Raw genomic sequence first — 12,856 nt, forward strand, 5'->3', positions numbered from 1 at the left:
TGGACACCAAGGAGGGGACAGAGAGGGTGTGAAGAGAGATTGGGACTGACATATACACACTACTGATATTTTACGTAAAATAGGTAACTAATGAGAACCTATTATATAGCACAGGGAACTATACTCAATGCTCTGTGGTAACAAAGATAGGAGGGAAATCCGAAAGAGAGGAGATATATGTATACATAAAGCAGATTCACTCTGCTATCCAGTATAAACTAACACAACATTGTAAAGCAACTATACTCCAATAAATTTTTTTTTATCTCCAAAGTGTTAGAATGTAGATTTGGGGCTCCCAACAGGAACAAGACAAGAAATTCACATTTTAAACAAGCCTTCCCAGATGATTTCTTCTACAGCTATGATTTCGATCTGCTGTTGTAAACAGTAAGAATCACAGAATTCCCCAGATGAGACCCCAAGTTGAAAGGGAAGCACTGAAGCAAGGAACCGGTAGAAATGGTCCAATCTCTTTCCAATAGAGGATTTTAATAATCACAGAACAGACTCTTAGAAGGGAGATGGAGGAATCAATGACTACCCTGAAGTAAAAACAGCATAATGGGTCAAACCCGTCTTTTATTTATGATATTAATTTAAGATTAACGATATTCTCAACATTATAACAGATGAACAAGAGGGCAAGGTTAGGGAGAGATACAAATGAGATGTAAAAACATTCATCTGGGAATAAAAGCATGTGCCACAATTAAGCTATTAACCTATGTGATTATTGGAATTTTTAGTTCATGCACCATTCTATTTTCTGCATATTTACAAAATGGAGAATTTTGTGTTGACATCAAAGAAACATTTTCCAGTTTTTTTTTTTTTTAAAAAGCAATGACCGACAACCACCCAAGTTACAGTGTCATAACTGGCAAAGTTATAATGACAAATTACCCCAATGCCCAGCTCAATGACTAATTTGTGATTGGCATTACACACACAGTCCGTGACCCGAACTGAATGAACAGTTACATGAGACTATCCCTTCCCAGTGAGAAATACCGCACCATCAAATATTACACTTTGAAATTAAGTTACTTAATATTATGACAAAAGAAACAGAGTTCCAACTCTGTTCCCTGACTCTGTAGAATCTGATAGTAAAGCCTCTGAGCATATTTTTAAATACAATGAACTACAAAGAACACAAACGTATCTCAGTCGTGCTCTGATCTACCAATTAGATCTCTTCTTCTGTGATCCAAACTTCTGTAAGTCAGGAGCCCAAATATCCGGCAGGGACAGGCAAGTGACCGAAATGAGTGAGGGCTCTGGAGAACAAGTGTATGCACACCCCAGCCAAAGGGAGCTGCAACCATTCACCCTTGGGAGGCTGTGTGAGAAGTGGACACTGCATTGTCATGTGGTCTATTGTCCAAGGGGTGTTAAAATCTGAATTTTTATGCAAAAATCTCCTGATTCATAAATACTGGCATCATGTTTGATTTTTAAAACATTATAAAAATGAAACACATATCCAAAGACCTGATTTAAGATATCAGGTTTTAATCTCTGATTTAAGTGCAATTACTTTTTTTTTTAGGCTTTTCATTTATTTCCTTATTGGAGTGTAGTTGCCTTACAATGTTGTTAGTATCTGTACTAACAAAGTTACTCTCTTTCATAAATTGATATCTTGCAAATGTCCATCAACAAATAAACATATTGAAATGAAGGAAAATATAAACAATGTATTCAAAATCAAATGTAAGCCCAGATAACTATTCTAGGACCCCAATTCTCTCTGCTCCCATTTCCTTGAGCTATTTTTACTCCCTAAGCTGTGAATCCAGAACAAACTTAACTGGAAATATACCTGTGTACAGGCACAATATGACACATTATGGAGTTCATTTTATTACTTTTCAAATTCTAGCTTATCCTCTGGAAAACACATCTTAGGAACCTCGAAGAATCCTGGCAGACACAATCATTGAGCCTGATGTTTTTGCCTCCAAGATAAAAAGCAAAATACAGTAGTACCTGCTGATTATGAGAAGTACTACCCATAGAACTTAAAAGAAATGATAAAAACAGCCTGAAAGAGGACTATGTGGTTATTGTAATCAACAAAAATGTTTAGTGATAGTGTTTTTTTTTAAGAGACAGTTCTGCTGCCTGAAGTAGTACTTAATTTTTAAATACTGATGCAGAGAAATCTTCATTCATTCAAACTGTGTTTGAAAAAGCATATAGTTGGAGAATCCTCTTTCTTATATGGGAGTTAATAAAAGACCTGTTGTAGCTTTAATTTTTCTTTGATTCCTGCTTTTATATTAGCACCATAAGACAGTCAAAATATTTCATGACTACAATAACCTGCTCACAATTATTTTTTAAAAGCTGAGAAAAGAAAGACTGAATTAATCCAGTCTCATACATACATACTTAATACTTTGACATTATTAAAACTACTTCAAAAGTTGATCTTGAAACAATTCACCCTCAACTCAGAGAGAGATTACACTTGTTCCTGTCCAGTTTTGCTAAAAGATAATTCTACGTAGCCCTCAGGTTTGCATTCAGGAAATAGCTCCCCATTTTTCCTTTTCCCTAACTAGAATTTGTCCTTCTGCAATCACCTTAAAATTCCTACATTTGAGATGTCTGAATCTGAGGACCAATTGAAAGCCTATTCTTTCTAGATTCCATGTGTATGTGTTAATATACAATATTTGTTTTTCTCTCTCTGATTTCACTCTGTATAATGGGCTCTAGGTTCATCCACTTCATTAGAACTGAACCCATATGAAGGGAGCAATGGAGATGCAGACATAGAGAACAGACTTGTGGACTCAGTGGGGGAAGGGGAGGATGGCATGAATTGGAAGAGAAGCATTGAAACAATACATTATCATATGTAAAATAGATAGCCAGTGGGAATTGGCTGCATGACGCAGGGAGCTCAGATCCGGTGCTCTGTGACCACCTGGAGGGGTAAGATGGACTGGGAGGTGGGAGGGAGGGTCACGAGGGAGGAGACCTATGTATACCTATGGCTGATTCATGTGTGTGTATAGTAGAAGCCAATACAACATTGTAAAGCAATTAAAAATAAATAAATCCTCCAATTAAAAATAAATAAACTTTTTAAACTTTATTTTTAAGAACAATACATTCATTCTGCCTCTGCTCAATACCATTTTTGAAGACCATATGCATCTTTGTTAAGAGTGTTCCAAAAAATACAGTACCCCTCTCCTTTAGGGAACACAGTGATCAGTCTTAATTTTACTCATTCATGAAAATTGTCCCTAACTCCATCCATTAATTCCCAAATACATACCCTTTCTCTTTTCTATCCTTCTCAGCCTTGAGGATTTTTAATTCACACAGTTACTTCAGACCAGGAACTCACTTCTGATGGGACGATAAGGAGAGTAAGCAAGACTTTCTAAGTAGGAAAAATATTCACTTTCTGAAACACCCAGAAAGTTCTTGGTCTTTGAAATAACATTTGGACCAACAAACCCCATCATTTCATATAAGAAAAGCTTTCTGCATTGAAAAGCAAGTAAGTGAATAAACAGCTTAGAAGCAAATACTTCTTCGTCCCAGTTGCGACACCATTGAGTGCACTAGAAAAAGTAACTTGCCCATGGTCACATGGCAAATGGACATGGATGTCAAATGGACATCCAAGAAGTGCACCAGTTACTCCCTTCCTAACTATATTATCTCATCTATCATGTGGCTGGTTCTATATCGCCCATCAGAGATGTGGTCTTTTTCATCTCTGCCATTAGCTTTGATTCTGGTTCTTTCCAGATCGATCATGGAAACCTACCATCACATCATCACACACAGACACTTCCTCTCATCAAACCGAAACTCCCTCTGGCATCAAAACTGTCCCAAACCAACTCATTCAAGTGTTCCTCCCCAATTCAGTCTTTCTTTCCCCAATGCTTTACATTTCTAGAGCTGCACTGAGGCTCTGTCCCAGCCCCAGGAATCTAGCATTCGAAGGATTCCCTCAAGAGGCCATTCCAAGGAAAGTTAGCTCTCAGAAAACTGGAACTGAAACTAGAAATTGCCTTGGCCCTCCCAGTCTTCTCTCTCCCGTCCATAAAACTAACTGTGAAGCAGCAGTTCTCAATCCTGGCTGCAAAATCAAATAAACTGGAGAGAATTAAAAAATCCCATTTCCCAGTCTCCATCTAGACAAATTATGCCAGAATCCCTAGGGATGGGCTTTGCCATCAGTATTCCTTAGAGCTCCTCCCTTGGTTCCAATGTACAAGCAAGGCTGAGAAGCACTGTTGTAAGGTTGAGGGGCCTCAAAGACCACCCCTGCATGTCACAGATCCTGAAGGAAGACATGCACAGACCTTGAGATCAGACAGCCCTGGGCTCTCACTCCCACACACATTTCTTTATTTATGGTTGGGCTGGGTCTTCGTTGCTGCACAGGCATTTCTCTAGTTGCAGCGAGCAGGGGCTACACTCGAGTTGTAGGGCCAGGGCTTCACTGGGGCTGTTCTCTAGTTGGAATGCAAGCGCTTCTCATTGTGGTGGCTTCTCTTGTTGTGGAGCATGGGCTCCAGGGTGTGAGGGCGTCAGTAGTAGTGGCTCCCAGGCTCTAGAGCACAGGCTCAGTAGTTGTGGTACGCAGGCTTAGTTGCTCCACGGCATGTGGGATCTTCTGGGATGAGGGATTAAACTCATGTCTCCTGCATTGGCAGGCAGATTCTTTACCACTGGGTCACCAGGGAAGTCCCCATGGGATCCTAGGCAACATCCCTGGGTCTCTCAGTTTCCTTATCTACGCAATGGAGACATACTGACATTCTCTGGCACGTGGAGACTTAGTGAGCTAAGTCATTTAAAGCACCTACTCCAATACCTAGCCCCCAAGAAATAATTCATGCAAGAAATAAGCATTCAAGAAATAATAGAGATACAGACATAGAGAACAAGCATATAGATATCAAAGGGGGAAAAGGGAGATGGGATGAATTGGGAGAGTGGGATTGACATATATACTCTATTGATACTGTGTATAAGACAGATAATAATGAGAAATGACTGTGTGGCACAGGGAACGCTCCTCAGTGCTCTGTGGTGATCTAAATGGAAAAAGACGGGATATATGTAGGCATATAGCTGATCCTCTTTGCTGTACAGTAGAAATGAACTCAGCGTTATAAAACAACTCTACTCCAATAAAAAAATAAAAATAAATTTTCAAAAGAAATAACAGCAATCGTGGTAATACTAGCAACGGTATGTACAAGACATAGTCTTTGTCTTCAAGAAAAAGATAAGCAGAGGTATCCCCCCTCCCAGCCCTGGCCAGGGAATTAGTGGCAGGCCACGCCGAGATACCCCATCTCCTCGTTCATGCTCCAGTAGCCTTTCCATGGCTCCACAGTTGTGCCCTGATGAGCTCAGCCCTCCTGTCACTGAGTTTGGAGGCGGCAGAGGATTTATGCAGTAAATAGGACTGGACGTGGTGCAAGCATTCTTTCCTGTGAAAATGGTATGTTTTAAATCTGCTTTTTGTGGGCTTCTCTGGTGGCTCAGTGGTAAAGAATCTGCCTGTCAATTCAGGAGACACAGGAGAAGCAGGGGTTCTGTCCCCCAGGAAGGCCCCACATGGTCCTGCTCAGTTCCTATCTGTTTTATCAAAAATAACTCATCTGGCTGGCTGTGGTCTACAGCCATCCTCCAGGACCCACCAACTTTCTTTGGGGTCTGTACTCGTGGATTAAATGGAACCCTGCATCATTTATATTTTTAAGGATGCCCTTAATCTCTCCATGCCCCTTTGATGCAGTGTCATTTCTTGTCTGCTATTTTGTCCAGGGATTGAAAGAGAGGGTCAGAGTCTTCTCCTTGAATCTCCGGTCTCTTGGCAGATCTTATTCCCCAAGCCGAGGACTCAATGTGGCCCAGTTGAAAGGAAGAAAAGAGGAATATATGGATGACTCTAGCCTTCTCCCTGAAAAGAGGAAAACAAAATATAAAACCATTCACATAATACACAGAAATCTCTCAAGAGAAAAAAATCTTAATAAGGCTATATTTTTGTAATCCTAGGAGAGGCAGTTTATGTCTAAAATTTTAGAACATGAATAATTTTCAGAAGAAAAAAAGTTGAGAGAAGTTAATCATAACAAAGAAAACAATAGGTGTTTTGTTAAAAGTAAGTATGAGAAGAAAGAGGGAAATATACAAGTCAGGGGTTTAAGAAGATGAAAATCACATGACCTTTTTCTGTACTTTTATTTACTGTGCTTACTGTGTTCTCTGCTATTCTCCAGATTAAATAAAGGACTGGAGACTTTATTGTCTAAGGTGTGTCTTGAATCTCTCCTATTTATGAATGACCACACTTGCTATCTGTCTCCTATGTATACAAGGAAAGTTATCTTAGAAAGTAAATATAATGAGAAAAGAGGTTCACTGAACAATTTTCAACCATATCTGACCACAGAAACATGGGAAAAGCTTTTAGAAAATACATTCCTGGGAGGATGCTGAAAACACGAGATTACCTGGAGGTACCCAAGTGAAGACCTGAGTCCTCTCTGCCCCCACTTTATAGCGGCAGCCCTGTTCCCCTTGCAGATCAAGATCAATTACCCTTTCTTGGGTGAGGACTCTTCTCACCTGCTGATCCCTGGACACAAGGAGCTCCAAGAGCCAGGCAAGAGCAATGACTGGTAGCCCAGTGGAACCCTCACTAAGTCTCCTGGAAAGAGGTCACCCACTTTGGAAATCAGTTCCTCTAGCTCTACAGAGTCCAGAAGTGCCAGGATACAAAGCACCCAGCCGTGAATCTCCCAGGCTACATGGCAGCCGTGGTCCACCCCTCACGCCACAGGGATGCAGTTTTCCGGAGACCCATGTTCAGAGAGCAACTCCTCCATGTGAGCCTGTCTTCCTGGGAGAAGACAGAAGAGGGAGTCTAGTGGAGTGAACTGCACCCCCAGTCATCCTCTCCCGTCTGCACTCTTCATTCTAAACCCCTCGCTCTCAGACATCACCTCCGCTGGACTTGGTGGCTCAGCTGGTGGTATGAAGACCATCACCGCTCAGCCCTGATGCTCTGCGGTGCTGACAACTATACCTTACTCAGTGCAGGATGCCCCCTGCTCCTGGAAGCCGCCTCCGTCTCCTCCCATCTCCTTCGGGGCCCGCTGTCTGTTGCCACTGTGGGGCGCCTGTTTACTGCCTGGGGGCAGAAGTCATCCTTACATCATTATTAGCACCCTAAAGCTTCTAACCTCAACTAGCACAGTGCTCACACATATCCGATGTTCAGTAGAAGGTTTCTGATTGTCAAGTTCACAATATCTAATCTGGGGATATTTTACCATCAACGAGTCCTTCGAACAACTGACTGACTGACAATGTTTATAAGACAGCAGTGACAGCTTTGCTTCCAGCATAAACACACACCATTTGGCTATTTTTAAGTTGCACGTCACCTTTTTGAGAACACTGAAAGTGCAAGTGAAGTCGCTCAGTTGTGTCTGACTCAGCGACCACATGGACTATGGCCTACCAGGCTCCTCCATTCGTGGGACTTTCCAGGCAAAAGTACTAGAGTGGGTTGCCATTTCCTTCTCCAGGGGATCTTACCAACCCAGGGATCGAACCCAGGTCTCCCACATTGTAGGCAGACGCTCCAGTGAGCCACCATACTGAAACCTGAGTCAGTTGTACGAGGGCGTGTTAGAGGATACGCAAGAGTGTATACCGGTGTAAGAGTGAACTGGACTATAAGAGAACATTAGAGGAATGACAGAAAATCAACAGGACTAGGCTATTGTCCCCATGGTCAAGGTCAGATTCTCCCTAAAATTTCACAACCCTTTCTATAACCCATCCCAATGCGCTGTGATGCTCATTTCCCCTCAAAGATAAGGGCTTTCTTATCATTTTTCTATTCCTAGTATCTTACTCAGGGCATTTGCTCAGTATATACAAAATGAGTGAGGGAATGAATGATGGAAATAGTAGCAGGGATGCACAGAAATCACTTGATTAGGAACAAGAAACCATGTCAGAACCAGGAGAGGCAGCGAGCGATAGGAATATAGACCAGAACTGGGCAGATCTATGAATAGCTCTTCACGTAATCTCAGATTTAAAGAAAGTCCTTTCTCTAAGGCTCAATCTCCTTACCATCTGTCAAATAAATAGTGAGGGAAGAGGGGAGGCTAGTTCAAGGAATAAAATCAATATATAAAGAACCTAGAGGGAATTCCCTGGGGTTAATCTGAGTTTCCATTGCAGGAGGAACAGGTTCCATCCCTAGAGTTGGGGAACTAAGATCCTAAAGGCAGCCAGAAAAAAAACAAAACAAAACCTAGAGCACCATACAGATTAAAGCAAAATTTCCATAAATTTTAGTCACCGTTATTCTTTCGGCAATTTGTGTGTTTTTAAGCCCAAGACCATTGTCAGAAATGGATGATGCGGTCATTTGGAACACACACAAAAGAAAGGAAATCCAGATCTCTTCTACATAATATTTACATTCTGGGTTTAAGGTGGGAGGAGTTAGTGCTCCTGCAGGTCTTCTAAGGCGGGTGTGTTAGGTCTCCGGATAAAAAGCTGTTAAGACGATCCCGAAAGGAAACTATCAGCTCCTCTGTGGGCTTGGGTTTTCTGGCTTTGAGAAAAATGTCCAAAAGGGAACAACCTCAAAACGTGTGCTCTCCTTTCAAATATTCAAACAGCTTTTGTATACAATGCTATCATTTTTTTAAATCAACATATCACCTTTTTAGTCATAAAAACTCACAATTTGCAGATTTAATTCAAAAAGCTAGATTTTTAACCATAAGTACCCCGTTCCAGGAAAATGGTTAGAAGGAAAAGCTGTTCTATCAGAACAAGGTATTAGGCTCTACCCCAGGGGTAGATTGGGAACTTATGGGGGCTTCCCTGGTGGCTCAATACGGTGAAGCATCTGTCTGCAATGCTGGAGACCCGGGTTCAATCCCTGAGTCGGGAAGATCCCCTGGAGAAGGAAATGGCAACCCACTCCAAGACTCTTGCCTGGAAAATCCCATGGACAGAAGAGCCTGGTAGGCTACAGTCCGTGGGGTCTCAAAGAGTCAGACACGACTGAGCGACTTTATTTACTTACCACAGCAGGAAAGGCACTCCTTCCCCTCTAGTCGTCCTGCACTGAAAGCCCTACCTTGGTAATGGATCCAGAAAATTCCATGCCAATACTAGGAAACCACCACCACCCCCCTTCTCCTTAACCCACTAATTACAGATCTGGGAATCCATCCCAAGGAAACAATCAGAGCCTTACAAAAAAATATTCAGATACTCATCGTAATGTTATTTTACAAGAGCAAAAAAATAGCTTCTATTTCCAAAAGTTAGGTATTGCTTTAGTAAATTTGGGGACATGATGGATTTTAAAGTTTTAGGAGAATATTTTATGACGTGGAAATATGCCCATGACATACTAAACTTAAATGGTACAGAATAAAGCATATAATTCCATCTTGTTATAAAAAGCAGGACAAATGCCTGTGACAACATACACACAAAGGATAAAGCATGTCCAAACCCCAAAGAGTTCATCTCTGAGGCAAAGACTTATGAGTAAATTATTTTCTCCTTCACCCTTCTATTTTCCAATTTTTTTTATCATGAACTTTTATGATCAGGGGGAAAATGTAATTGATTACACAGAAAAATAACTCAGAGCTTATGTCATGCTGACGGAGTGGACTGGTAGCTTAACCTTCATGCATGAGTAACAGCAAAATTCAAACATTCCAGAAACTCACATTTCTAGCATGGCTGCTTCTCCCCAGACTGTGACATCATCCTTCTCTCAGAATGAAAAAAAAAAAAAGTATATAATTTTATCATATATATATGTATACAAGAAGAATTAAAATATTGGCTATTTGTAAACATCTGAATAATTGAGATATTGAACATTACTTCACAGTGTACAATACAAAATTTTGCTCAAATAAAATGTCCATCTTCTGAAGACCAGTAACAACTTCTTTTTAATTGAAGTATAGTCAATTTACAGTGCTGTGTTAGTTTCAGGTATAGAAATAACTTCTTCGATACTCGTACCAATCTGCTTCACTCTGAAGTGGTGAAAAAAAACTTCAGTTCCATGTTCATAAAATCAGTAAACTGGGTTTTCCCCAAATGTTACTTTAGTTAAGCTGTATCAAATAACACCTCAAAAATTCAGAGCATTCCTTCCCACTGAGACAAAATGATTTGGCAATCTTCTAGTCAAAAGATTTCTCTGCAGTGTGACGCTATCAATCATTTGGAGCCAGGACTTGCAAAGATAGAGTGCTAAATTATCTGAGAAACACTCATCACCCAAGTCTACATGATGTTGATAATAACAGAATTTATTCTTCCTATATTGATTTTTTAAACATGAACTTCATACATAGCTATTATGATCATCTCTCCTCAGCTTGACTCATATTTATTAAAGAAGGCAGCAAGTGAATGGAATTGCAGATCTTGGCAATCCCTTCACCTAACTGAGCCTCACATTTATCATCTGTAAAAGAGGGAGTTGGATTGATAGAGATGAAGTCTTGATTCCACTAACATTCTGTGACCTATGACCATTGCCACAAGCTGATTTTAGGTAGAAAAACAGATGTGAACAAATAAGAAGCCATATGCCCAGAACCTAAAGAGATCAGAATGAGCTTATATGAGATTTGGCTACAAACGTGAAGAAATCCCTCCAGCAGTTCAATGAGAACTCTAGGTTTCCTCTTGTTTCAAAGTTAGTTTGGTATGTTTCATCACTAGGAATTTCTAGGGCACATCCATGGAACTGAGGGTCTATGTGCTATACATAGTGGATCCTCATTATTCACTGCGAAGTCACCATGAACACTGAATTAAAAAAATACCAAACAATCGCCCCTAGAGGAAGTACAGGGTTAGCTTCCTGCAAGCCTCCCATCACAAAATTTTCATCAACCAAATCATATTTAAGCTTTTTTAATGTTTATTTCCGTTTAAGACACCTTGTTTAATGTATGTATGTGTGTGCTTAGCACTCGGTTGTGTCCAACTCTTTGCAACCCCATGAACTGTTTAATGTATATGGTGATTCAATAACAAATTCACAGCCAACAACACTATAACTCATGTCCAGAAGAAGCTTGTCAATCACTTGGGTTTTCTCCATGAGACACATCCATTGCAGTTTTCTTGCACTCGGAAACACTAGATAGCACTTCAGCACTACTTGCTTGGGGACCATTTTAAAATGTCAAAATCTCCAAGCACAAATGTGAAAACTGTGACACCAAGGGACCATGGAAAGGACATTTGCTTACAGCCCAAGAGCAGAAGGCAGGGCATCAGCTGGTGCAGTGTCAGCTGGTATCATGAGTCTCTAGGAACTCAAATGTTTCTGTCACTCTGCACATGTCCACAAACAGACACAAAAGCACAGGGACTACTGATCTGGGTGTCATAGATGTTAGCAAGAGATGAACTTACAAATACAGAGTCTTTGAATAATTGAGGGTCCGCTGTATTTGTCATCTTACCATCAATTGAAACAGAAGACGAGAAGGAGGATGGAAATCTGGAGGAAAGGACATTTGTGAACTTTAAGAGTTTTGAAAAAACATGATGCATAGTGATCATCAGATACATGTCTTTTTGGTGTCTTCAGAGGCTGGTGCTTATAATTTCCCTGATCGCTCAGGTTCCCCTCCCCTGCTTCATTTTCAAAGCCAGAAATGAGGGTGGGTGAGTCTTTCTTGCATCTCATCTCTCTGACCTCCTGTTCTGCCTCCCTCTCCTACTTTTAAGAACCCTTTTACTTTTACTATGCCCACACAGATAATCCAGAGTAATCTTTCCATCTCAAGAACCTGAATTTAAAGACTTCTCCAGGGCCTCTTTTGTCACGTACTGTAACACACTCAGTTTTCAGAGAATGTGGACATCCTTGGTAGCCCATTATTCTGTCTTACCACAGTGCTTAAAATGCATACATATAGTTATGTATTCCAATAATAAAAAAATATGTTGGACAGAAATCTTGATAAAAACCTGAGAATATCGCTGATCTTCAGAAGCCTTCACCAATATTTATAGCAGAAGCCAATGGAATCCAAACTACTGAAAGTTAATTCATAGCTCACTAGATGCTTTAGTCGCTAAGTCATATCTGACTCTTTGGCGACCCCATGGACTGTAACCCACCAGATTTCTCTGTCCGTGGGATTTCCTAGGCAAGAATACTGGAGCAAGTTGCCATTTCCTTCTCCAGGGAATCTTCCCGATCCAAGGATTGAACCCATATCTCCTGCATTAGCAGGAGGGCTCTGTACCACTCAGCCACCTGGGAAGCCCAGCTCACTAATTAGTCGAACATAAATAATCAGTCCAATTTAGGAAGAAATCAACTATCCAAGCTTATGTTCTGACTTAGCTGAAGGACATATGCAAAGTCTACATAAGATATAAAGTAGTATACAAAAATGCTAGGCAGCCTAAGAACCAATTCATCTGTGTTTACCTCATGCTCCTTATGCTTCCTTACCCAAGAGTCTGTTCACTGGTATTTGATGATATGGATCATTTAATTTGCAGTTAACTTTGACTTTGAACTGGATAAACAAGCCAAGAGGTAAATCACAATCTCAATCTTAAAGGCTTTCATTTTGAGCTTCCTCCTTAACTATGCAGTTGATTGAAAAGTTTGTGAAACTAAAATGTTTTTTAAAGGCACAGATATTAGGTGAAAGTAAAATAATGAAGGATGTAAGAGTGTTATCAGCCTTATTTTTAAAGGTGTTTTAGTTACTGCTTTGTTTGCACTCAAATATATTCACAACAGATACCTGCT

Source organism: Cervus elaphus, chromosome 8 (genome assembly GCF_910594005.1).
Source record: "Cervus elaphus chromosome 8, mCerEla1.1, whole genome shotgun sequence".
In the NCBI taxonomy this organism is placed as follows: domain Eukaryota; kingdom Metazoa; phylum Chordata; class Mammalia; order Artiodactyla; family Cervidae; genus Cervus; species Cervus elaphus.